The 24,305-nt window shown below is 45.5% G+C and overlaps 6 non-coding genes across 6 annotated transcripts; all 6 read right to left on the reverse strand.

Moving 5' to 3' along the window:
* Positions 1–403: 403 nt before the first annotated feature.
* TRNAV-AAC (transfer RNA valine (anticodon AAC)) lies at positions 404–476 on the reverse strand. Its single transcript has one exon. It is a non-coding gene; the product is annotated as a tRNA-Val (tRNA).
* Positions 477–5,190: 4,714 nt separating this feature from the next.
* Positions 5,191–5,263, reverse strand: TRNAV-AAC (transfer RNA valine (anticodon AAC)). The gene has a single exon. It is a non-coding gene; the product is annotated as a tRNA-Val (tRNA).
* A 3,760-nt stretch (positions 5,264–9,023) lies between these two features.
* Positions 9,024–9,096, reverse strand: TRNAV-AAC (transfer RNA valine (anticodon AAC)). The gene has a single exon. It is a non-coding gene; the product is annotated as a tRNA-Val (tRNA).
* Positions 9,097–15,091: 5,995 nt separating this feature from the next.
* On the reverse strand, positions 15,092–15,164 carry TRNAV-AAC (transfer RNA valine (anticodon AAC)). The gene has a single exon. It is a non-coding gene; the product is annotated as a tRNA-Val (tRNA).
* Positions 15,165–20,562: 5,398 nt separating this feature from the next.
* On the reverse strand, positions 20,563–20,635 carry TRNAV-AAC (transfer RNA valine (anticodon AAC)). Its single transcript has one exon. It is a non-coding gene; the product is annotated as a tRNA-Val (tRNA).
* Positions 20,636–23,819: 3,184 nt separating this feature from the next.
* On the reverse strand, positions 23,820–23,892 carry TRNAV-AAC (transfer RNA valine (anticodon AAC)). Its single transcript has one exon. It is a non-coding gene; the product is annotated as a tRNA-Val (tRNA).
* Between the last annotated feature and the right edge of the window lie 413 nt (positions 23,893–24,305).

The following is a 24,305-nucleotide window of genomic DNA, read 5'->3' on the forward strand; positions in this document are numbered from 1 at the left end:
TTTAAAGTGAGGGCGTTAGGAGTTCGTGGGGTGCGAAAAGCCAGGATCTTCGTCGTTGTCGACTCCAGCGTAAATGCTGTGCCGACTCCATTGGGTCGTTAGACCCTGAAAAATCTCGGGCGCACAAGCAGCGGAGGCCTTGCACAGCTTTAGAGAACGGGAGCTTTTCCCTGGGTGTGCTGACACCACGTGATCTTGCAGCACGCAGTTTCACAGCTGGGTTCAGCTTTATAAAACAGGAATTCTTACTGGGAAAAAATATTGATCCACGAAAAATCGTCTCGACGAGAGCAAAATTTGGCACCATAACTACTCGCTTACGGAACGAAAACAGAAAATAAGCTCTTCCAGGTAGTGTCGAGTTTCAAAGAATAACGACAGTACTTCGAAAAAAGAACCGTAGTGTGCCTGCCAGGGATCGAACCTGGGACCTTCCGCGTGTTAGGCGGATGTGATAACCACTACACCACAAGCACAGCTGAGAGCTGCTGATTTACAATGCGAAGGTCATCGATGGAGTTCGCAGTGCGGTCCGGTCTTTACAACCGGTTGATCATAGTGAGATCGAGTACTGTTGCGAAACTCTCGGTGTTGAATTATACGTCGTGCGAAGCGCCACTGTGCCGATGGCCTGGTCTTATATTGAATTCAAATGACGCAAAAGGGAGCCTCGTGAAAGAACTCGGCCTTGTGGAGAGAAGCAAAACGTTCAGAAGTAGCCGACGCTTACATGCAGTGCTATGTCGATATAACAAAATACTCCAGCAAACCTAAACAAACCCACAAACGTGCAGTGGTGATCAGAATACCAGATTCGAGAATATTAATCACAGCGAACTGCAGATACTTAAGAGAAAGCATGTTCTTCGTATCATCGCATAACTTCATGAATATTCTATTAACTGCAAAAGCATGGGGCTGGAGCGATCGATTTTTAATCATTAATTTTTTAGTGACATTTGCTTTAGTGATATAAGCAAAGTTGCATTGCTTGTGTTTGTGTGCGGATCGCTACGTATGTGATTGTTCTTTCTATTATTCGTCTATGGGCCTGAAGGAAACGGTCTTTGCGCTGCAGGTATTTGTATAGTAGGACAGCTTCAAATAATGCTAGTGAACAACCGACATCTCAGACAAGAGAAGAGGAGGCTATAAAATAATTGAACAAAAAAATTGCGCACTCTACCTCTTGACATTCACTTCCTTATATACTAGCTAAAGAGATAAGAGGCCAGCTCCTGAAAAAGTAATTACGCCATTCCATCACTTCTGCGTATTAAGACATCATGTGTATCGCGTGCGTTTGGCGTGGAAAGAGAGAGAGAGGGAAAGGCAGGGATGTTAACCAGAAAGGATTCCGGTTGGCTACCCTGCACAGGGGAAGGGAATGAGGGGAATTAAAGAGGAAAGAGAGAAGTAGGCGTGGAAAGAAATGCGTCACTGTCTGTATGCTCGTTTTAGGCGTCGTGCCTACAAGCGCAAATATACGCTCCCTATGAAGCTATAATTCTTAAAAACACCCGTGCATGAACTTTGCGAATTTGAAGCGCACTCCGTTAGCGATTTGCAGTTTGCATGCGCCGTCTCTTTGGGACCCCCTCAAGTCGATTCAGGTTTCAGTATCGAAAGGATGCGAAAATGTCGGCGTCCGTCTATCCTTCGGCTTGTAGCATCGGAGGGTGGAACCTCCACCTTCCGAAACCACTACCCACCAGCCACCTACCCACCCAGCCCTTTTGACGTAGGACTGCCAACCCATCAACCGCCACGTTCGACTGACCTCCGCCCACCTTAACTCCCCAGGAGAACTTTTACGTGGGTGTGAAGCCTCGGTTTATACAGGGTGTTTCACCTAAGACTTTCTGCAATTTTTAAAAATAAGCTATTTGAATTAGATGCGCGCTTTTTCTGGCATAGCATTGTCAGTGGTGTAGTACATCATAATGCAGCTAAGACGTGCTAACTAGCAGGCTTGTTAACCAATATTTAATAGTTAACTTTTAAACTATTACCCTTGGGCTCCTTAATTATTGAGAGGCATGTAGCCCACCGTAAGCAATGTCCATATCCGTTTTTAGTATTTCGAGAACGGGATTATCCTCGGCGCTGTGGCCCAACAAATTTTGGCTATTTCGACGAGTTAGGTTCACTGGAGAGGTTGCTTTGCCTGCAAGCTTCTCAAACCGCATGCATTTTGGCGCAATGTAGGCGAAATTTGTTGGGCCACAGCGCCAAGGATAATCGCGTTCTCGAAATTTTAAAAACGGATATGGACATTACTTACGGTAGGCTGCATGCCTCTCAATAATTAAGGAGCCCAACAGTAATAGTTTAAAAGTTAACTATTAAATATTGGTTAACAATCCTGCTAGTTAGCACGTCTTAGCTGAATTATGATGTACTACACCACTGACACTGCTATGCCAGAAAAATCGCGCATCTAATTCGAATAACTTATTTTTAAAAATTGCAGAAAGTCTTAGGTGAAACACCCTGTATTAGTAGTACTGATTTCATTAAATACATAAAAGTAGTCACCGAGGGTAAATTCAACTTGTTCCGAAGGTTTGTAACATTAGGTGTCCGATCATCCTGCAATTATTCTTTGTACCAGGATAGTAAGTAAAAAATAAAGGGCATTGACCTGATTCCAATCGCGTTGAGACAGCATGGCTACACATGAAGTTGGGACAACTAAGTCCTAAATAATTTTTGATGCCTGACTTAAATCATGATACTAATTTCAAACTCGGCATTTCTCGATCTGCGATGGGTTTCTAGTAGCCTTGAAGGTTTGGAGGGAGTCGCAAATGACGACGCTAACTCATGTTTGTGTGGTTTCGGAGCTGGAGCGATACCAGAATAAATAGACTATTTACATCTGCGTACCGATTGTCGCTTAAAACCAGTTAGGAAGTAAAACAATAGCGATTCAGGGACTTCCTTCTTATCTTGTAAGCATGAAAAACATAACAAAAAAGGTTTGGTTTGGTTTTGTGGGGTTTAACGTCCCAAAGCGACTAAGGCTATGAGAGACGCCGTAGTGGAGGGCTCCAGAAATTTCGACCACCTGGGGTTCTTTAACGTGCACTGACATCGCACAGTACACGGGCCTCTAGAATTTCTCCTCCAAAGAAATTCTAGCCGCCGCGGCCGGGATCGAACCCGCGTCTTTCGGGCCAGCAGCCGAGCACCATAGCCACTGAGCCACCGCGGCGGCATAACAAAAAAAGAATAAAATCGAGGTATATAATAATAGAATAATAACGTCTTTATCAAATGCAATATTCTCATTAAGAAGACAGTAAAATATAATTGGTAACTGATGACAAGTTGTTTATCTCATTTATTCAGTGCACCAAGCCGGTGGGAGAGAGAGCGAAATTGGCTCCAAAATTCGTGCTAAGACTTGGAGCAGCCGCTTAAATTTAGAGGCTGCTATAGACATGCGTTATGGAAAGTAAAAAAAAAAGCCAAGAACCTCTTACAACAGGATAGTACCTGTAAGTGTACAAAACAGCGATGATAAGAGCTACTGGTCAAGAGCTTTTATATCGTGGCCGATTGCTGACACAGCAGATATTATTTCGAAGCGTCTTTCTCATCCTTCACTTAGCCAGTGCGGCGCAAGAATAGGCCTTAAAAACGCAAGTCGCTTTACGAACCTTTGCCGTGGCAATGAATTTGCCTAGAACACATCTTGACATCTCTATTTTGTTTTGCACGAATGATGGACGCATCGTCAGCATTCCCACATCCTCAATTTTTTCCATGAAGCAGGACTGCACCGCAAGAGTCTGGCTTGACTGTTGACTTAATCAGCAATCAGTAGTCAAAATCTGGTTTATTATTAAGCTACGGACAATCGGCCTATAATACACACACGATCCACCGGCCACCTGAGTGAGCCTAGTGTGCTGAGGGATGGCGCCTCATCTGCGAGTGAAAACACTCAGGTGATACGTCGCCTATGTCGACGCCAGTGAGAGCGAGAATCACGTGACCATGGCTATCGCTTCTCCTGAAATATTAACAGAAATAGCGACCTGCTCATGCGCTTGCTCCCCTGTCTGGCTGTCGATATAGGCGGAGCTGTTGGCCATCATCCGGGATGCATTAATCATCCTCTTTTCCGCACGCATTTCGCGCCTCACGGATGGCGTGGCGCCGATATGTGTACGAGAACTGGGACACCGAGATGTGTGCACGAGATAACGACGATAAGAACGTTGTTCACAATTAACAGGCAATGGAAAAGTAATAATTAATGAAACAAGATAATAACAGGCAGTTAATAATTAGAAAGAATTCAGTAATAATAGTTAATTGCAGCAATAGTTAGTGCTAGTAACGTCATCAACCACTCATGTGATGTGACCCAACTAGTCACGTAATAGGAACAACATCTAAACAAGAAGTAGTCGACCAGTTTATGACCTCACGAAAGAGAACAAACGTCTAGACACGAGGTTGTAGATCCTATATGCAAAGGAAACGTAATACAGTGAGACTTGCGCTAGTCAGGCCTGACAAAGAACAAGGGAGAGCTTTGCTGTGTGTTTACCAAAGCCAGGCAAAGTCGATTTAGACGAAATAGCGAACAGCATAAAGAAACGTCTGTTACGCACCATTTGTTGTTAGGACAACAAAAACGGAGTGTCATACTGTCAGCTGTGTGATCTCTACAGCCTCTATAAAGAAAAAGGACAAATATGCAGACAGTGACATGTCCTCAACGCACGCAAATAAATACGCCCAACACAGTACTTAAAATCTACCAAGTAGTTTGACACATTTTAAAGGTAGGACGTTAGGAGTTCGTGAGGTGGAAAAGCCAGAGTCGTCGTCGTCGTCTCCAGCGTAAAGGCTGTCCCGACTCCATTGCGTCGTTAGTCCCTGAAAAATCTCGGGCGCAAAAGCAGTGGAGGCCTTGCACAGTTTGAGACAACGGAAGCTTTCCATCGGGTGTGCGGACACCACGTGGTCCTGCAGCACGCAGTTTCACAACTAGGTTCAGCTTTATAAAACAGTAATTCTTACTGGGAAAAAATATTGATCCACTAAAAATTGCCTCGACGAGAGGAAAACTTGACACCATTAACTACTCGCTTACGGAACGAAAGCAGAAAATTAGCTCTTCCAGGTAGTTTAGATTTAAAAAAATAATGGTAGCTCAAAAAAAAAAGATCGTGTGCCTGCCAGGGATCGAACCTGGGACCTTCCGCGTGTTAGGCGGATGTGATAACCACTACACCACAAGCACAGCTGTTGGCAGCACATTTACAATGCAAAGGTCGTCCATGGAGTTCGCAGTGCGGTCCGGTATTTACAAACGGTTGATCATACTGAGATCGAGTACCATTGCGAAACTCTCGGTGTTGAATTAAGTCGTATGGAGCGTGATTGTGCCGGTGGCCTCATCTTATATTCAATTCAACTGACGCAAAAGAGAGCCTTGTGAAAGAGCTCGGCCTTGTGGAGAGAAGCAAAACATTCAGAATTAGCCGACGCTTACATGCAGCGCTATGTCGATATAATAAAATACTCCAGCAAACCGAAACAAACCCACAAATCTGCAGTGGTGATCAGAATACCGGTTTCAAGAATATTAATCACAGCAAACTGCAGATCCTTAAGAGAAAGTATGTTCTTCGCATCATTGCATAACTTCATGAATATTCTATTAACTGTAAAAGCAGATGTGGGGCTTGGACGATCGATTTTTAATCATTCATTTTTTTAGTGACATTTGCTTTAGTGATATACGCAAAGTTGCATTGCTTGTTTTTATGTGCGGATCGCTACGTATGTTATTGTTCTTTCTATTATTCATCTATGGGCCAGAAGGAAATGGTCTTCGCTCTTGAGGTATTTGTATAGTAGGACAGCTTCGCATAATGCTAGTGAACAAAAAAACTGCGCACTATCCCCCTTGACTTTCATTTCCTTAGATACTAGCTGATGAGATAAGGAGGCCAGCTCCTGAAAAAGTAATTACGCGATTCCAACACTTCTGCGTATTAAGACACCATGTGCATCGCATGTGTTTGGCGTGGAAAGAAATGCGTTACTATGTCTGTATGCTCGCTTTAGGCACGGTACCTACAAGCGCAATATACGCTCCCTATGAGGCTATAGTTCTTAAAAACGCCCGTGCATGAACTTTGCGAATTTGAAGCGCACTCCGTTAGCGATTTGCAGTTTGCATGCGCCGTTGCTTTGGGATCGCCTCAAGTCGATTCAGGTTTCAGTATCGAAAGCCTGCGAAAATATCGGCGTCAGTCTGTACTTCGGCCTGTAGCATCGGAGGCTGGAACCTCCACCTTCCGAAGCCCCTACCCACCAGCCACCTATCCACCGAGCCCGTTTGGCTTCGAGCTGCCAACCCACCAACCGCCATGTTCGACAGACCTCCGCCCACTTTAACTCCCCAGGTGAAGTCTGGCGTGTTTGTGAAGCCTCGGTTTAGCGTTAATTTCACTAAAGACATAAAAGCAGTCACCGAGGGTTGATTCAACTTTTCCGAACTTTTGTAGCATTAGCTTTCCGATCATCCTGAAATTATTTTTTTTTGTACCAGGATAGTATGTAAAAAATTAGAGGCACTGACCTACGTTCATTCCCATCGGCTTCAGAAAGCAGTCTACACATGAAGTTCGGACAAGTGAGCCCTAAATACTTTTTGATGCCGGACTTAAATCGTCATATTAATTTCAAATTGAGCATTTCTCAATTTGCGATGGGTTTTCTAGTAGCCCAGAAGATTTGGAGGGAGTCGTTAATGCCGGCGCGAACTCATGCTTGTGTGGTTTCGGAGCTGAAGCGATACCAGAATAAACAGGCTATTGACATCAGCATACATATTGTCGCTTTGAGCCAGTTAGGAAGCAAATCCGCGGTTAAGGGATCTTGTATTTTTGTAAGCATGAGAAACGTAACAACAAAAAAACAATCGAGTTGAGAGAAATATTACTTGAATGACAATCTTTTTATCATATGTAATATTCTCATTAAGATAGTGAAACATAACTGGTAAATGGAGTGAAATGATTTGTCTCATATTTTAAATGCACAAAACAGGTGAGAAAGAAAACGATATTGGCACCAAAAATCAAAATCATGGAAGCGAAATATTAGAGATCTGTGTACTGTGCGATGTCAGTGCAAGTTAATGAATTCCAGATAGTCGAATTATCAGAAGACATCCAGTCCTGCGTCCCTTAAAGCCTGAGTTGTTTTGGGGCGTTAAACCCCATATACCAAAGCATACACTCGACAAGAAATGTGCACGAAGGTATGAACAAAAGAAATTCTAGACCGCACAAACAACCGAAGTGTATAAAACAGCTGTGAAAATTCAGATGCAAGAAATCACTGTAAAGCTACAAAGGTAGAAAAAGAAAACCGAACGCAGATACTCGAACCTGTCATTTTGTTTAAGCAGCCGCAAGATTATATTTCGTTAATTCCCATCTTTCTTTATTTTCTCTCGTGCCTTCTACGCTATCTTTCCGTGATAAGAGGCGCCTTGTCAAAGTATACCAACCCTGACTGTGAAGTTGAAGTCATAGAATTTCTTTATGTGTAACTTAGCGTCCATGTTGTACAAAGAAAGCCGTGAAATAATCGTGGTGCAAGGGAATGCCCTACGTTTTCCGCAATGCGCGCAAATAAATACGGCCAACAGAGTACTTAAAATCTCCGAATTAGTTTGACATCTTAACGAGGGAGCGTTAAAAGTACGTGAGGCGGAAAAGGCAGCGTCATCGTCGTCGTCGCACTGGCCGCATTTGTTTTTCCAGTCCCGGACTACTTGCTGACAGGTCTCGGCTTCCGCTCTGACAGGAAACAGCCTCATGGTCACATGACCTACTTGCCATTGGCTGCTTTCGAACTCGGCGCCAGAGCCGGGCTCCCCCTCGGCTACCGTACAAGGACGCTGTCATCTGCTAGCAGACGACGCAAGCCACGGCCACCACGACGCCGAAGCAACGCCGTGCGCTCGATCATGATACAGAGTCGATTTGAAGACTGTACTGTCAGCTTAGCGTAGGTGCATTATAGAACTCAGCTTCGGAGGTATGCTCGCCGCTACTGCTTGCGGTGAAGTTCGCACAAAGTAGCCCAACTCGTTGCGTAAAGGCGGATAGACGAAAGCCTCCGCAAAAATGTTGACAACAAGCTCTATAGCTGCTCCAGTATACGAGTGGTTCACCTGCGATGCTTTCAGGTAAGCGTACAGACAGCATGTGGCAAAACAAGCGAACAAGAACCTCTTGACGACACGAGCAAACAATACGCGCTCGCAGCTCCGAACGCGCGTCCGTGTGCGGTGGATTTCAAAAAAGTAAACGAAGATGCAAGAACAAAAAGTCTTGCGATGGCTCAGAGAGGAGCTACGGAGCTCATGTGAAGGTTTAACGCATGATATCGACCTCCAGGAACACGAAAAGCACTCAAAATGCACACGGAGTCTAACTTAATATGGCTGCCAGCGCCGCGCACAGCTATCGTCTGCTGCCTTCTCAGCAGCCCCAAGCAGCCCGCGGACTGCCATAGGCTAAAAAGGAACGCGTTGCTATGGCGATGCAGGCAGGTGGGCGGAGCTTTCGGGCTGCCCGAGAAAAACAAATACCGGACTCGAGTCCGCAAGTAGTCCCGGACAGTCCGGGACTGAAAAACAAATGCACCCACTGTCTACGGCTGCCCCGGTTCTGTCGCGTCGTTAGTCCCTGAGAAATCTCGGGAGCACCAGCGGCGGAGGCCTTGCACAGCTTTAGAGAACAGAAGCTTTCTATTGGGTGCGCTGACACCACGTGATCGTGCAGCACGCAGTTACACCGGTAGGTTCTGCTTTATAAAACATGAATTACTACCGGCAGAAAATATTGACCCGCTAGAAATGTCTTGACAAGGGAAAACTTGACACCATTAACTAGTCGTCTACGGAACGAAAGCAGAAAATTAGCTCTTCCAGGTAGTTTCGATTTAAAAAAAAAATGGTAGCTCAAAAAAAAAGATCGTGTGCCTGCCAGGGATCGAACCTGGGACCTTCCGCGTGTTAGGCGGATGTGATAACCACTACACCACAAGCACAGCTGTGGGGAGCTTATTTACAATGCGAAGGTCGTCGATGGAATTCGCAGTGCGGTCCGGTCTTTACAACCGGTTGATCATACTGAGATCGAGTACTATTGCGAAACTCTCGGTGTTGAATTACGTCGTATGGAGCGTCATTGTGTCGGTGGCCTCATCTTATATTGAATTCAAATGACGCAAAAGGGTTCATCGTGAAAGAGCTCGGCCTTGTGGAGAGAAGCAAAACACTCAGAAGTTGCCGAGGCTTACACGCCGCGCTATGTCAATGCGTTTCTCCCAACGCAAATAAAGATCCACCTCTATCACGCATTATTTGCGTCCCACATCAATTATTGCAATCTTATCTGGGGCACCACTACAAGTACCAACAAGCATAAAATTCTTACAGTCCAAAAAAGAATCATGCAGTACATCGTAAATGAGCGATAGCTCTTGCACACTAGTCATTTATTTGCAACCTATAAGATAATCCCTGTGACATCCTTGTAAGGCTTCAGAATTCTATGTACATTTGATTCTTCGAACATTCCATTTCATGACTTTCTAATTGCAGCCGCATCACTACAGCGCCACGAACATATCATTTCTGCTAGAAGCACTAATAACTGGTACATTCCGCGCTTTCGAACCAAATATAAACATCAGTCACTAAAACATATTCTTCCTTCAGTTCTAAACACGTACATATTTGACACAAAGCCTACGATAAACCAGCTGGTGCAGAAATTTCTTAACATGCTATGACATAAATATTTAAACAGTGCTTTGAATGTTAACTTAAAACGTTGCTGATTTTGTTGTCTTTTATGCTGTTGTTACTTTTTAATTAATTTTGAAAAGCTTTTTTGTATTACTTTTCTAGGGACCAGAAAGAACCGTTCTTTGCGCTCCAGATTTAGCTTTAGATTATGCTCGTGAACTTTCCATATGTTAAACACCAGAAAAGTAGGCTATAACGCAATTTTTTAAATTTGCGCGTTCACCCTCCTGTCTTACGCTTCCTTAAACACTATCCGTAAACTCCGTAAACTAGCATACGAGACTTTCATTCGCACTAAACTTGAGTACGCATCAGCAATTTGGTCTCCTCACCAGGCTTACTTAATTAACACCATTGAATCCATTCAGAATCGTGCGGCACGCTTCATTACTTCAGATTACGATTTTCACCACAGCATTACCGCTATCAAGTCATCCATCGCTATCAGCCCCCTAGCCCTTAGACGCAAAGTTTCTCGCTTATGTTTATTGCACAAATTATATCACAATTTTCCTAACCTACGCGAGTCCGTTCTAGTCCCTCCTGTGCGCACGTCATCCCGTTTATTCAACTCCATGAGCATCCAACGTTTACACGGATCAACTAATGCCTTTAACAAATCTTTTTTGCCAGCCGCTATTCAAGACTGGAATCGGCTTCCAGAATCGGTTGTCATTGAAAGCGATCCAGAAAGGTTTAAAGAACATCTGATGTGTGATCTTGCTGTATAAATGGTTTCATTTCCCTTTCGTGACTTTATTTCTCTTTATGCTTTTGTTGTGTGTGTGTTTTCTTGTTTGTTCTTTTTTTTAATTCTTTTTTTCCCCACCAATGTGAGTCATGATGAATGTACTACTCTCCCCCCCTTATGTAATACCCCCTCCCAGGGGCCTTTAAGGGTCTAATAAATGATGATGATGATGATGATGATGATATAAGACAATTCAAATTTTTAATTTTATATTTAGCATTTCTCCATCTGCGGTGGATTTTCTAGTAGCCCAGAAAGTTTCGAAGGAGTCGTAAATGACGATATGTACTCATGTTCGTGAGGTTTCGGAGCTGGAGCCATGCCAGAGTAAATAGACTATTTACATCAGCATAGCTAATTTTGCTTTAAGCCAGTTTTGCTTTAAGATTGTTTTATTATAAGTATAATAAACATAACAAATTGCAGTAAAGTTGAAAGATATAATAATTGAAGAATAAAGTCTTTATTAAATGTATTATTCTCGTAGAGAAGATAATGAAATGTAATTGGTGTGGAATGATTTGTCTCGTGTCTTCAGTGCACAAAACAGGTGAGATAAAAGCGAAATTGGCTCCAAAAATTATGCGCAAGACTTGGCGCTGCCGCTTAAGGAAATATTCCGCCATGGACATACGCTATGGAAAGTAAAAAAAAGTCAAAAACCTTTTACAAGAGGCTAGTGCCTATAAGTGTACAGAACAGCGATGATAAGAGCTACAGCTCTTATCATTGCTGACACATTGCCAAATGCTGACAGAGCAGATATTATTTCGAAGCCGCCTTCTTATCGTTCACTTAGCCCCGTAGTTCTTGAAGTGCGGCGCAACAGTAGACCTTAAAAACGCAAGCCGCTTTACGACCCTTTGCCGTGGCAGTGCATTTGCCTAAAACACATCTTGACGACTGTATTTTGTTTTCCACGAATGATGGGCACATCGTGAGCATTCCCTCAGCCTCAGCTGTTTCCATGGAGCAGGACTGCACCGCGGGAGTCTCGCTTGACTGTTCACTTAATTAGCAGTCAGCGGTCACAATCTGCTTTATTATTAAGCTACAGAGAATCGGCCTATAACGCGCATACGCACACGATCCGCTGGCCACGTGAGTGAGCCTAGTGTGGTGATGGGATATGCCGGCTCATCTGCGCATGAAAACTACGTCGACGTTAGTGAGAGCGAGAGTCACGTGACAACGGCTATCACTTTTCCTGAAATATTAACTGAAATAGCAGCCTGCTTATACGCTTGCTCCCCTGTCTAGCTGTCGATACAGGCGGAGCTGTTGGCCATTCGGGACGCATCAGGCTTCCCCTCTTCACACCTTTTAATGTGAACTCTAGTTAGTTATATGGAGTTTTATGGCGCATAAGCAACTGTGGCTATCATGCGCCAAACACAAGGTTAGATGATGTTACATTAAGTGTATAGCTGTTACATTATATTAGATTTAAAACAGTGGCTTTCTTTAGAAACTTACAAACAAGCGAAAATTCGACGAGTGTTTGCTCGTCTAAAAGCAATGCGGGGCGAAATGGAATGTGTTCATTGTAAAATGCAGTAAAAAACTTTTTCATAAGTTCTTCGAGATGCGAACAAGAAATTAAAATGTGATTAACTGTGAGGTCCTCACCACATTTTTGACACACAGGTTTGTCTTTTTTTGTTGATAAGAAGCTATGAGTGATGTGTCTGTGACCTATGCGTAAACGACATAAAGTTACTTCGATAAAACGCTCTTTATGGAAGCATGATTTCCATTCTTTTAAAATGGGCTTTACAGTATGCATAATGTGAACGCATTTCTTGCCCCATGAATGGCGTGACCACAAGATGCTGTGACCACGAGATGTGTACACGAGATAACGGCGGTAAGAACGATGTCAAGTAGTTATAACTAAGTAATTAACAGCTAATAAATAACGAAATAAAACAGCGACAGGTAGTTGATAATTAATAAAAAATAGTGACAGTAAGAGTTAGTGACACCCGCTGGGGTGGCTCAGTGGTTAAGGCGCTCGTCTAACGAGCCGAACTACCCGGGTTCGAGCCCGACTGCAGCGCCCGGGAGGACTAGGAGGCGACCCTGCTCAGGCGCCACGACTTACAGGCTCAACAAGCCTTGGTCGGGCGCGCCTGGGCGCGGCCATCGCCTCTGGGGTCCCATACTAGGGACCCCTACCTAGAGTTTGTAAGGATCGGTCCCTTAAGGGCTGATCCAAACATATCTCCTGTCCCTTCTGTATAGATATTTTCACCATCACCACCACCACCTCCGCGTTTCGGTGCAGGCGGAACGCAAAAGGCGCCCTTGTGCTGTGCGATGTTAGTACACGTTAAAGACCCCCAGGAGGTCTAAATTATTCCGTAGAACTCCACTACGGCACCTCTTTCTCTCTTTCTTCTTTCACTTCCACCTTCCTACCTTCCCTTACGGCAAAGTTCAGGTGTCCACCGAAATAGGCAGGACAGATACAGTCCATTTCCTATCCTTAAAAACCAATTTACCAATCATTTTAGTTAGTGGCAGTAATAATAGTTAATGACAGTAGTAGTGGCAATAATAGTTAGGGACAGTAATAGTGGTAGTTATAGGGATAGTGACGTCATCAACCACTCACGTGATGTGACCCGACTAGTCTCGTGATAGGAACATATCTAAACAAGAAGTTGTCGACAAGTTGACGACATCACAAAAGACAAAAAGAGAAAAAAAACATTTCCAGACAAGACGTTGCATCGCTCCTGAGATTTCTTTCTTGGATGCCGGCCCGTGCGGTACTCTAAATGCTTTCGGATTTCAGCATGTAAGAAGACTTAAATGCACCACTTCAATTTCTGCCCTCTAAAAGTCACTTCAACATTCTCACAGATTCTTCAGGTGCAAGTCATGACTGAACACCTCCACGTCCCCTTGAAAAGGCCTCAACCTGTCCAGAGACAAAACTCCTCCTGGAAAAAGAAAACCTATGCCGGGTCACGCGAGCACTTCTCCTGAATTGTACTGACCTCTTTAACGTCGTTATGCACAGGTTCAGCACAGGTACACGTGCAAGAGCTTCATTATCTTTACTGTGGCTTAGTGGTGTCAGTGCTGGAAGGTGAGGCTCGACGTCGGCAGGCAGTTGGCCCTTCCGTTCAGGCTGGATAAGGTCATGCTGACAGCAATAACGGCTTCTGAAACCGGGCTCTCTTCAGGAGGCGATGGGTCAGCAGTCACTGATTTATCAAGATGACTTGTAGGGCAAGTTTGTTCATTGAGGCGTAAAGATGGATTGCGCGAAAGAGACAATCACATGAAATAAATCTCTTCTTTCATGTAGCAATCATCTCTCTGTAGCAATCATCAAATGCTCCTGCAAGGTGTCATCCACTGGATGGGGCCCATCCCGCAGCTTGTAGGTGTACGACATTACACGTTCCTGAGCTCAGTGGCCAAAACGCTGACTGTCATCTCAACGAGAGGTGCGACAGTAAAGGCGAATGCGTCCCTCCTTGTGGAAAAGCATAATGGCGGCTATCGGGAAACAACATAAGGCACTGAATGCCAGAGATAGTCATAAGATGACGAAGCACTGCTAACAGTGGCGTCATCAGCAAGTGTGAGCTCTACATCATGGTTTAAAGTCCGCATCTGTTCCATTTCCGTTACCCTCCAGTTCTCAACCGTAATTGATGTTCTACTGAGATAACGGAGGGCGTACCGTATGTAGACGCTTTCTAGATGTTAAGGAGGCCAGAGATTCTTTACTTTCACCGTCTTTAGTTCTGGGTGAATGAAGTGACGACAGTTTTTCGCTTGAAGTGCTTCAGATTTGACCAGCTTAGCCTTTTTAGGGCCGTCCAGTATGTCACTTTTAAAACAAACCTCTGAATTTAACCGTTAGAGCTAATGCCGCTTAAGTCACGGATACCCTATACAAAGTGCCTCGGAAGTACTTCGCACGGCATAGACATTCAGAAATATTCCCATGTAAAAAGACAGAATTGTAGAGAGCTTACCCACATGCCGACAAGAAAAGACAGTACCGTGAGTACTACTGCTGGCTGAAGCACTAGCACTACCTCTGCCAAACGCTGATTAATTGTTTTAACACATCGAAAAAACGCACTGGTCGATACGTAGAGATGAAACAGTGCATTTATAAGGGAATATAAAGCACGGAGTTCGCAGTGGGGTCCAATTTCTGCGGTTAGTTGGTCCGACAACAAGTTTTATTGGCGAGCACAATTTAACAGCAAGGTGCTGCTCTGCAATGAGGAATCATTACAGCAATAAAATACCGGCCCTTTATAGGCAATTGTTTTAATCACAGCAAATTATTCGATAACTTTACTCCTCATGTATGGAAGAAAATGATAAAGTGAGGTTTTTAAGATTGTTATTATTTTCACTGAAATAAATGCGGCAATCACAAGCTATTATTTTCACAACAATCGGGTCTCAATAATGCTAGCATATGCTTTGGAGAAAAAGAAAATTCGTGTGCCTGCCAGGGATCGAACCTGGGACCTTCCGCGTGTTAGGCGGATGTGATAACCACTACACCACAAGCACTTTTTTTTTTTTTTTTTTCTTTATTGCCTTCGAGAAAACAACACAAAAATTACATAAACCAAACTTTGAAAACCAGCAACCTGCCAGATCTTCCTGGCAGGCCATGTCAAGTTTAAAATTCTCTCAACAGAGTCAAATTTTCCATCCTGGGTAGCCAATCGGGTACACAAGCTTGCAGTTTCATCACTTCAACAAATCTACGTACATTTTCCCGAAAATACATACGGGCTGGTCTCGCGTCAGAATCGCAGTAATACCCCGCCATTCTGGAGCGCCATATACTATGGAGGCCCCAGAGCATTACCTGATCAAACGGGAACCCGTCCTGGTTTTCAATTGCCAAATATCTGATACCGTAGGGATGAAGCGGGAGCTCTTTTTTAATTGTTCGTTGCAAAACGTCCCAAAAAAACACCCCCTCCCAACAGTGAAGAAACACATGGTCTATTGTTTCGGGACACTTGCAGATTAGGCAATGCGAACCCCACGGTAGGAATAAACCCCTTCCCTCTAAAAACCTTTTAACTGATAGTGTTTCTGTATGTAGCTTGAAGAAGAAAGTTTTGGTTCCTGGCTGTACTTGCATTCTTTTTACTCTTTTCAGAACATCCCCTCCGTGGCCTCCATCGTACAAAGCTCTGTACATTGGCACTGGAAAAACAACATCACACAGATCTGCGTATAGCTTTTTCCGCTTCACGTCACTTAAATATTCTCTCGAAAAACGCACAACAAGAAATTTAACGCTATCAGCAACTTCTCTGAAGTAACCGAAAGTTCTTGCGGAAAAATAATTTGTTCCCACAACAAAATCAGGCAAAACACCGGTCAACCTTAGTTGACACATAGTTCTCAAAAAAGGGTCACGCACATCTCGAAAAAAGAAAAACCTGTTTACAAGCTGGCGCAGGAACAGATGTCCTAGCCCAAGGCCACCATCTTTCACACGTCTAAACAAATTCGTCCGTCGGCACCGTTCCCAGGTCGATGACCAAACAAAAACAGCTAAAATGCGATGTATCTTCTGTACATTTGCCCGGGAACAGTGCAACACTTGCATGACGTACCACAGTTTGCTTAAAAAGAACAAATTACACACCGTCGCTCTCGCAAAGATTGACAAATGTGCCCCCTTCCATCTATCTGATTTTTCCCGTAGTTCGTTCACTTGTTCTTTCCAATATGCATCACTGTCCCGGTAGCAGTTTAGTGGCACTCCTAGGTATTTTGGGGGGGTAGTTACCCAAGTCACATTTGCAAACAGATCTGGGGTTGATGGCCAACCCCCATGCCAAAGTCCCTGGCACTTTGCCCAGTTCACTTTACTTCCGGTTGCCTTCCGGAAACTGTCAACTGACACAACAGCCTCCCGTATGCTCTGCTGATTCACAGCAAACACCGCTAGGTCATCCGCGTACGCTAGCAACTTGACTTCAGCTGCCTGCAACCTAAAACCTTGAACAGCCTCGTTCTTAATAATGCTCAAACATAGTGTCTCTATGTAAATGGCAAACAAAAGGGGACTGAGGGGGCAGCCCTGGCGTACCGAACGTTGCACCCGAATGGGGGCCCCCAGACTCTTGTTTATAATTAATCTCGTAGTGCAGCCGCGGTACGCCATGGCCACACCCTCTCGAATTACGGAACCTACATTCGCGTGGTCCAGAATACTGAGCAAAATTTCGTGGGCGACACAGTCAAATGCTTTTTCGAGGTCTAGTTGGAGGATGGCCACACATTCATTAGTCAGATCACAACACTCCAGAACCGATCTTGCCGTGTGTATGTTAGTCATAATTGATCTCCCCTTTATCCCGCACGTTTGATGAGGGCCGACAATATCCTGGATTACTGACTGCAGCCTCCTTGCTAGCACTTTCATTAATATTTTATAATCGACATTAGTCAAGGAAATTGGCCTGTAAGCTGTGACCTGCTGGAGCTTTTCCTCGTTATTTGTCTTGGGAATTAGAATAGTGTGAGATAACCCGTATGACAGCGGCAATCTGTTTATTTCATAGGCTTCTTGGAACAACGCAGTCAATATTGGCGCTATTTCGTTCTTGAACCCCTTATAGAAAGCTGCACTTAAGCCGTCTGGCCCAGGCGACTTTCCCATATTTAAACTATCGATTGCTTTTTCGACCTCGAGTTCTGTGATTGGCATCTCTAATCTTTTCTTCGTGTCCTCGTCTAGTCGTGGCATAGCCATAAGAAACTTTTCTTTGAACAAGTTTATGTCGACCTCCTGTTTGTTAAAAAGCTGCTGATAATATTGGAAGAAGCCTTGTCTGATATGATCGTCATCTGACGATAGCATGCCGCCCCATGCAATCTTATCAATATGATTTTTCTCTGCATGAGCCTTTTCCAATGCCAGTGCTCTTTTCGAGGGCGTCTCGCCCACGTTCCAGCTTTCCGCCCTTGCCCTTACTAACGCTCCTTGGTATCTGTCTTCTTCCATCAACGCAAGCTGTTCTTTTATTTTCCTAATATCTTCTATCCATTTGCCGGGTGCCTTACATTCTTGCTCATGTAGTTTTTCCAGCAAAGCCTTTAGCTGGGTTTCTTTAATTTTCTCCTGATACCGCAGGCAACTGGACCTATCAATGGCCTTTATTTTAATCTGTTCTTTGCACATCTCCCATTGCTTCCAGATTTCGTACAATGTGCCCGGCCTTACTTTAATGAGTTCATTCAGTACAACCCGTCTAAAGGCTTCATCGCTGAGCAATTTGTTGTTAAATTTCCATAACTCCCAGCTAAATGCATTCCTTCGTTTTCTGGTGCCGAATACGCATTTCACTAAGCAGTGATCCGTGAATGTCATGGGCACAACTTGGTATTCATTACATACGGGAATCAAATCCAGCGACACGTAAATTCTGTCAAGGCGCGCGTGGCTCGAACCTTGGAAGTGCGTGTACGGCACGGCACGCGCTCCCCCCAGGTACTCAGCCACATCTTCCATATTCCACTCGCTTGTTAACTGGCACAACACATCAGTACTCTTGTCTCTGAAGCCGCGTGTGCTGGTTTTGTCCCGAGCATTCAGTACACAGTTGAAATCGCCCAGCATTACAACCTGCCTCTCCGTACTTAACTGCTGCATAACATTCTCAAAAAACACTGCTCTTTCCTCAACAATGTTAGGTGCATACACACAAATAATGCGCCACTCAGCATTGGAATATGCAAAATCGGCTACAACACACCGTCCTGACAGACATGAGTAGTGAGCCTGTACAATCAGTCCGGGCAGCTTTTTGACAAACAATACACACCCAGCCGATGTCCCTACCGCGTGGCTCACAATGGCGTAAAATCTAGCCGTGAAACGTTGCACCATGCTTCCGGTCTCTTCCTCCCCATCAACCTTTGTTTCTTGTACGGCAAGCACGTCGATATCATGGTCACTTAGCAGGCGGTGTACTTGGCTCTGCTTCTTTTTGGCTGCCAGACCCCTGACATTTAACGTGGCTACACTCAGAGGGGTTTCAGGCGCCATTTCCATAAAGAATGAATAGACCGAAAGCATGGTGCTTACCTTCCTCGTCTAGCGCGCGGCTAGACGCCGTCGTTGGAACCGCCTCCGTCAGGTGCGAGCGGCTGAACCGGCAGCGGGGGCGCTTTGTCCGCTGCACGCCTCTCCGAAGAAAGGTTTGGCCGCGGACGTAGTGTGGACCGCCGGGGTTGGACTGTTTTTGCTGGCGGCTCGTCGACACCGGGGGCTGTTGCCTTGTCACCTTCGAGATCGGTCTGTGTGTGGGGTCGCTTGGCTGGGGCTGTGACGCTTGGCGAACGAGTACCGCTGGTGTCCGGGTGCTCCTCACCGTTATCCTGCTCCATGTCGTCTGCCGGCTGAGGTGACGTCTCTTCGTCTGACCTAGGGAGGTCAGGTGCAGCGTCACTCCTCCCCGCATCGCTGGCAGCTTTGATGTCTCGAGCGGAGTCTCCCGACGAGTCTGTCTCCCGTACCTGCGTACGCTCTTCTCCGGTTCCCTTTGCCGCCTCCTCTGCCTCGACTACGTCCATAGTGAGCTCCGCCGACCGCTCCCTCGTTCCAGGTCCCGCGGCCGAAGCGTACGTGAGCACACAGTCAGCCTCCTCATGTCCGTAGCGCCTACATTTTGAACACCGGGGCACCTTACATTCGCGGCGGACGTGTCCCGTGCCTCGACAGCGTAAGCACTGCATCGCCCGCCCAGGCACAACGACAAGGGCTAATTCCCCGGCGACTCGCAGCTGGTGCGGTAAGTCATCTACCTTGATGCCCGGCTTCAATTTCAGGAGCACCGTCCTCGTGGTGGACCCCTTCTCCTTGACGCCTTGAACTCGCCACCTCTCCCGGGTCACTTCGGTCACGTTCCCAAAAGCCGCAAAGGCCGTCCGGATGTCATCATCTGCAACGCCGTGCAACATCCAGTGGAGTCGCAGCTTCACTTGTTGGTCTTCGGGATCGATGATGAGGCAGCGGCGGCCTTTAACTTCCAGTTCCTTGAACGCCGCCAGCTTCTTTGTTGCTTCTGTGCTGGTTAAGGTGACAGCCCACACATGGTTGATCTGATACGCCCCCAACGCCAAAACGTCGGGGAGCGCACCAACGTTGGCAAGGGCGTCACGGAAATCCTCGACCCTGTATGGCCTAACCCGCACATCTCCGTGCAAAAAAAGCGTGTTAAAAACAACGCGTCCGGTGGGCAAAGTTGGCAGAATAATCTGATAGTCGCTATCTTCGTTGTCCTCGAGCCTGTTTCCGCGGCTGGAAAGGGCCGCTATCGCCGCTCCGCTGGAGCTCATGATCCTGCGTCCGTCACGCTCGGTGGCCGGAAATAGAATGACTACACCACAAGCACAGCTGAGGGCCGGGTACAAGGAAACTGTCGTCGAACGAAGCTCCCGTTGATCGAGTTAAAACCGCAAAGTTCTGCGTTCCAGTCGAGTAATTATTCGAGGAACGAAAATGTCCACCGGCTAAGAAGACGTTTCGAGTAAAGTAAACTTAGCAGGCGCTTTGCAATCCACAAAATCTGAATATTTGCCATTTTACGCCGTAGAGGAATTTTCCACAAATTAGCTCGACAATTAAAAATCTCTTACTTGATATTAAAGTCTCGACACTGCAGGCATAACTACCTTGAAGCGGTGGCTCGATGCGCTTGGCGTTCGGGTGATGACCTCAAGGTCAAATCTTCGTTAACAACCGCGGCGGCCGTATTTCAGTGGCAGTGAAATAAAAAAAAACCTCCGTGCACTGTGTGATGTCAGCGCATGTTAACAAGTCCAGGTGGCCTTAATTAATCTGGAGCTATGCACTACAACGTGCCTGCAAGTGCAGTTTCCTGGCGTTAAACATGACAGTGGCTGCATGACTGAGGAGCTAGAAAAAAAAAGAACGTGTGCCTGCCAGGGATCGAACCTGGGACCTTCCGCGTGTTAGGCGGATGTGATAACCACTACACCACAAGCACATTTTTTTTTCTTTATTGCATGGAAGAACATCCGTAGAAAGGAGGAAAACTTCAATCAGACTGGATCGCGTCTCAAGTTGCCGGGCTGCTTAATAGGAGCCCGCCATTGCCCTAACTCAACACTGCATCCCCATCAAAACATCAAAATCCAGGGAGGCACACACATGCATCTAGGCACGGCAGCCAGCTTGGAGGTTCTTCGCGTGCAGCATATACACTCCTCACCAAAGCACACTGTTCCCGAAACACAGATTTGGACGATCTTGGTGGCTCGGCATGTCTGTCCATCATACAGCTTTTCCAAAGACTGAATAGTCCCATCAACATAAACAGATCATAAGGCACAACAGAGTTTTTGTCAACAGGCAGAAATCTAATAGTGTACGGTGTAATTTCAATGTCCTTCTTGAGAGTTCGTTGTAGTATGTCCCAAAAAAACATGGCATCACGGCACAGGATAAAACAATGATCAATTGTCTCAGGCACGTTACACAGACGGCAATTCACATTCCAAGGTACAAACATCCCCTTGTCATTAAGAAATGTCTTGACAGGTAGCGTCGCTGTGTGTAGTTTGAAAAAGAACGTTTTAGCGGCTGCCTGAATGCACATCCGCCTAACACGCTTTAGAACACTGATGTCCAAAGACCCCAGATAAGGCTGCCGATACAATGGTGTAGGGAACAAAGACTCAGTGAGAGCCTGGGTCATCTGTTTTTTCGAGAGGCTATACAGGTAATCTAAAGAGAAGCGCACAGTGAGGAAATTGAAAGTGTCAGCAACCTCCTTGAGGAATCCCCACAAAGTCCCCTCACGAGCCTGCACAGTCGGTGCGAATAAGTAAGGCAAATGAAAACTAAGCCGCCTAATGAGCACAGCTACCAGAAACGGGTGGTTTGCCGATTTTAAAAAGAAAAAACGGGAAACAAGTTGATGCACGAACAGGTGAACAAGACCCACTCCACCACCCTCTAAGGGAAGGAACAAGTTGTCACGCCTCATGGGCTCCCATTGAGAGCGCCAAACGAATGTTGCAAATATTCTGTGTATTGCTTGCACCTTCCTCCTCGCACAATGCAGGACTTGAAGGACATACGCGAGCTTTGCAAACAAAAATATGTTACAGACCTGTGCCCTCGCAAACACTGAGAGTTCCCTACCCATCCAAGCCTGTGTTTGCCGCCGTAGAGTTACAATTTGTGAATCCCAGTAGGCTGTACTGTTGCGAACTTGGTGCAGCGGAACGCCTAGGTACTCAAGAGGCCTACTGTCCCAGCATATACCACCGAACTGGCTTGGCCTAGTTCCCCAATAACCCAACCAAAAGCCTTTGGATTTCTCTAAATTAAGAGCCGCGCCTGATACATCACAGAACTGTTTAGTCAAGTTTAGAGCCTCAAGTACACTCTTTTTGTCAGAACAAAAGAGGGCGACATCGTCAGCATAGGCTAAAACTTTAACTTCACATTGAGCCAGAGAGAAACCGCGGATAGCTACGCTGTTAATAATACTGAGACAGAGGGGTTCCAGATATAGGGCAAACAACAATGGAGACAGTGGACATCCTTGACGAACAGATGCTTCTAGTGGTATTGGTTTCGTTAGCTCCTGATTAACAATAACCCTTGTATAGGAGTTCTTATAGCACAGCCTTATGCCTTTGAGCAAGACGTCACCAATATTTGCATACTCCAAGACCGCGAACAAGAAATCGTGCCGAACTTTATCAAAAGCCTTCGCCAAGTCAATTTCAATCAGAGCAACTTGGCCTGTCTCATCTGATATTGTCTCTAATACTGAACGTGCAATATGGATATGTGTTTGAATACTACGGCCTCTAATACCACAGACCTGATGCGAACCTGTCAAGTCCATAATGACGAGCTGCAGACGACTGCTAAGAACCTTGGCAAAAATTTTGTAATCAACATTGCAGAGGGAAATTGGACGATATCCCTCAACAGTTTTCAACCGATTAGTATCTTTGCTTTTGGGAATTAATATTGTGTGCCCAGAATAGAAAGTGGGAGGCAGGACACCCACATCATAAGATGCTTGGAAAACTTCCATCAAAACAGGCACTAGGGAAGGCGAAAAAGTTTTATAGAATTCGCTAGTAATACCATCTGGCCCAGGAGATTTCTGGCTCTTCAGGGCAGAAATGGCTGATTGAATTTCATCCAAAGTGATAGATCCCTTCACTATAGCACACTTCTCATCGTCTAGTCGAGGGAAGTTTCCGAGTAAGGAACTGTAATCGAAACCCTGATTTGGATCATCGCAACTACCAAACAGCTTTCGATAATAGTCGAAGAAAGCAGCAAGAATACCAGGCGCATCGCTGTATGTGCAATCACCATACTGAATTTCCAATATTTCCTTCGCAAGAGCATTCTCTCTTTCATCATTCAGGGCCCGACGAGAAGGTTGCTCATCAAGAAACCTTCGGGACCGAGATCGTATCAAGGCCCCCTTATATCTTTCTGTCGCAAATTGTTGAAGCTCTGCTTTTACGTTATTAATCTCTTCGAGATAGGCACCCGGGTTTACCCTCTCTAGCTCATGTAGCTCCGTTAGGGTGCGCCCAAGCTCACGAAGGTGGTGTCTCTTCAGGAAAGCGATTCTTGCTGAGGCCTCAATTGCCAAGTTTTTGATCTCCTGTTTAAACAAATCCCACTTTTGAAAAACGGACAGATCACGGCGTGACCATACGTCCTTCAAACAAGTAGGTACAGCACGCTGAAAGATTTCGTCTGAGAGCAGACAGTTATTCATCTTCCACAACTCCCATCGAGGGTGAAGTACATGCCGAGTGTACCACAAGCACAGCTGGAAAAGCAGCTTTACAGAGCAGCGCTCCTCGATGGAGTTCTCAGCCGTGTCAGTTTGCTGCAACCGGTTGGCCGGCCTCAGTCCACGCGGCACTAGGACACGCCATTGAAGGCCGACGCTGCGTAGCACAACGGATTCCGGAACAAGAATATCAACCTTCGAAACATTAGTGTTTAACATATAGGCTTAGTGTACTCTGTACAACTAACGCCCGCGAGAAAAGCGCCAAAAGAGAAATTTCCATTAGTGCATACAATTCAATCAACGTTGTTAGTAGAGAGACGTGAGCGCCTTCTCATTAGAAGTCATGAGACAGTCGGCATAAACTGCACTGCAGAAAATAAAAAGACAATGTGCCTGCCAGGGATCGAACCTGGGACCTTCCGCGTGTTAGGCGGATGTGATAACCACTACACCACAAGCACAGCTGAGCGCAGCTCATTTACAATGCGAAGGTCGTCGACGGAACCTGCGGCGGCGTCCGGTTACTCCCCAACCGGTAGGCCATACTGAGAGTGCGTACTAATGCAAAACTCTTGGTACTGAATTACGTAGTACGGAGCGATACTGCACCATAGCCTCATCTTTTATTCATTCGAAACGGTGTATAGGAGGGAGCCCCATGAGTCACCTCGGCCTTTTGAAGAGAGCAAGCAGTAAAATACCCGAGACGGAGCGATTGAAGAAATAGCAGTTTCAAGAATATATTCACAACAAATGGCAAAGTGTTAAAGAGAAGCATGTGTTTTGAACCTTTGCATCAGTTTATAAGTATTTTATTATCTGCTGCAGCAGCTGTGGTGTTCGAGAGACAAATGTTTATTTTTTTATAAGCGCC

This window comes from Amblyomma mixtum, chromosome 1, assembly GCF_055824585.1.
Source record: "Amblyomma mixtum isolate Tamu chromosome 1, ASM5582458v1, whole genome shotgun sequence".
NCBI lineage: Eukaryota > Metazoa > Arthropoda > Arachnida > Ixodida > Ixodidae > Amblyomma > Amblyomma mixtum.